A 3,001-nucleotide genomic window follows, 5' to 3' on the forward strand; every position below is an offset into this window, starting at 1 on the left:
AAAAAAATAGCATTTTGATGTTAATCAGTTGCTTGAACGACCCAAAAGGTGTAATCTGATTAGTTTGTTGTATGCAAATGCCTTGGCAGCACTCGTATCAACAGCAAAAGCGAAACGTATGTTAAGAGTAAAATACTTAAATATTCGTAAATTTTAATATCATTTAAATTTATCATAAAATTTATCAAATAAACAAAATTGCAAACGTGTCATAGAGTATTCAATTTTATACTTTTATAAAATTAATTTCATTTTTATTAATTATATTTTAACCCTTTAAAAATTATAGTTTTACTGAATTTTATTTCTTAATTTATGTTATTATTTTTGTATTTTCTTTTCAAGACACCCTATGCTTAAAGCGCCGTCACTTGGTACTTGCAGCACTATTAATCAAATTTTCACTAATCTGAGAATCCGAAATAGTAGATTCTCTGCTTAGTTTCCTTTTTGTATGCAAATTTTTGTTGTAATCATCTACTAAGCAACTAATCAGTTGCCTAAATACCCCTGCTGATTTTTGGTATTCGGTTAGTAATTGGTGTCATAATGTAAATGACTTTGAAAAGATTAAATACGGAAGAATTACACAAATATTAATGAAAACCTTTGCGAATTTAGCAGAGTATGTTATGAAAATATGATAAAAAACCTAATGAGGTAATTGGGGCAATTCTATGTCAAACATTAGTTTGTGCATCAAGTTTAGGTATATAAGATGAGTTCAAATTTATTTGTATTTTTACAAGTTCTTGTGTGCTGTTGTTAGCGTTATTCTGGAATAGGACACTAACGTGAAGAGTGTGTTGTGCTATCAAATAAAGAGCTTAACTGAAGTTTTAAAACTGATACTACTAAATTAATTTTAAGGATTGGCTAATATGAATATTGTGTAACTGTTGGTTAGAATTGTGTTTTCCGTTTCAACACAAATGAATGAGTGTTAAACATTAATTATATAGAAAGGTTACGATATAAAAAAAATTGAATGTAACTTAAACCTGAACTCATTGTTTTTTTTCAATAATTTACTAATGTGAAGATTGTATCGTGTGAAACTTTTGGTTATGGAGGTGAAACGTCAATTCAACGTTATTATACAACTGCCAAAATTTAGCATTTAGTATACATTTTTACATAATGGAACTTCAAGTAATAATTCAAAAACAAGATTAAGAATAACATGAGTGAACTATTAATAGTGGATAAAAAGAAAACTTTTCTTTAAATTAAATAAATTAAATATTACAAAATAATTAAAATTAATGCACAGATGATATAATAATTCATTATGTTATAAAGTTTCGTAGTGAACGGACGTGTTTTTTAACCGGTCTCGAAGAAATAATAATATAAAATAACAGTATAAAAACAAGTAAATAAGATATACTCTTATAAATATCACTTTTGTTATTAATACAAATTCACAAAAATAGATCATTTTTGGGCAAAAAACAATTAGTAAAAGTTTAAAGTGCATAAAATATTAATTTGAAAATAGCGCGCGCTTTTTTCGATTTTTGTTGACTTTTTTTCTTTTTGCACAACTTTATTAAAAAACTCAAACAGCTGACAGAGGCAGCAAATTAATTTCTAAAGCTTATAATCAAAAGTGAATAAGCATTCAAACAAAAAAACAGTGCGGTTTTGTGTATATATAAACAAAACAAAAAGTGCTGATAGAGACAGCTATTATTATATTTTATTTTATTAGTGAAAAAGCTGTTCGTAGTAATTACACAAAATTAAAGTATTCAGCTGAGACAGCATATACAACCTATTCTTTGATTAGTATGTACACAAACCATTATATTAAAAGTGTTATAACACAAGATCAGTCATCCTCAAACTGTTCATAATAGTAACCTTTATTGTCAAGTAGAAAACTCCAATTTCATATCCTATTTTGGTAATCGCTTAATTTATCGTAATGCCGGTCAATCAAACTCCACCAAAAGGTGGAGGCGAGTGAAATTACGAGCAACAATCACAGCAAGAACAACAACAACAGCATAAAACGCACCAACAAGCTGTCCTATGCTCAAAAGCATCCAATAATAATAATCAAACAACACTTCTACAATCAAATCAACTGGAAGAAAAATCATTGCAAACCCAACAAAAACAACCACAACAGAACCAGCAAATAGAGAAAAAACAAATGCAGCAGGAGTACCACATAAAACTCCAACAATCAAACCATCATCAACACAATTCACCATCAAAACTCATTCAGAATTTGGAAAACTCTGATATTAACACCAGAACTGCAAACACGACGAAAGATGCAAACACAAATAAAAACAATGGCTTCAACACGCCAGTAGTGAATAAGAAAATTCCTAGCTCCCCTGGTAAGCAAATCAATGAAATAAACGCCAAAAAGCACAAACAAAACAAAAAACAGTACACATTAAAGGAATATTTCTTAGCTACAAATAAGTTTGCTGTTCTAGCAACTGATAATGATAAAGAACCCACTAAAGATAGCAAAACAACACAAAATCAAACGGCTAAAAATAAAAAACCACCACCCATTTACGTGCAAAAAGTACAGCTACTAGACAACCTAATTAAAACGTTAGATGCACTACAAATATCTAAATATGAAATTCGTGTATTACAAAACAATGAAATAAAAATCCAGCCATACGAATCAACAGATTACACTAGCATAGTAAAATTTCTTAAGGAAAAGAGCGTAGAGTACTACACGTATAAGCCAAAAAAGATCTTCTATAAGGGTTTAAGATCTTCCTACGCGGTATGCACCACTCCGCTAACAAAAATGAAATTATATTAGAGCTAGCTGAACTAGGACATGAAGTATGCAATATACAAAACGTATTACATCCGCGCACAAAATCTCCGTTAATCAATCGAAATGAAACATGATGTAAATAACAAGGAAATTTACAATATCAAGGACCTACTGCACTGCAAAATAAATTTTGAACCTCCCCATCCAAAAAGAACAATACCACAATGTACCAACTGTCAA

This window comes from Teleopsis dalmanni, chromosome 1 (assembly GCF_002237135.1).
Source record: "Teleopsis dalmanni isolate 2A chromosome 1, ASM223713v2, whole genome shotgun sequence".
NCBI classification, from domain to species: Eukaryota; Metazoa; Arthropoda; class Insecta; order Diptera; family Diopsidae; genus Teleopsis; species Teleopsis dalmanni.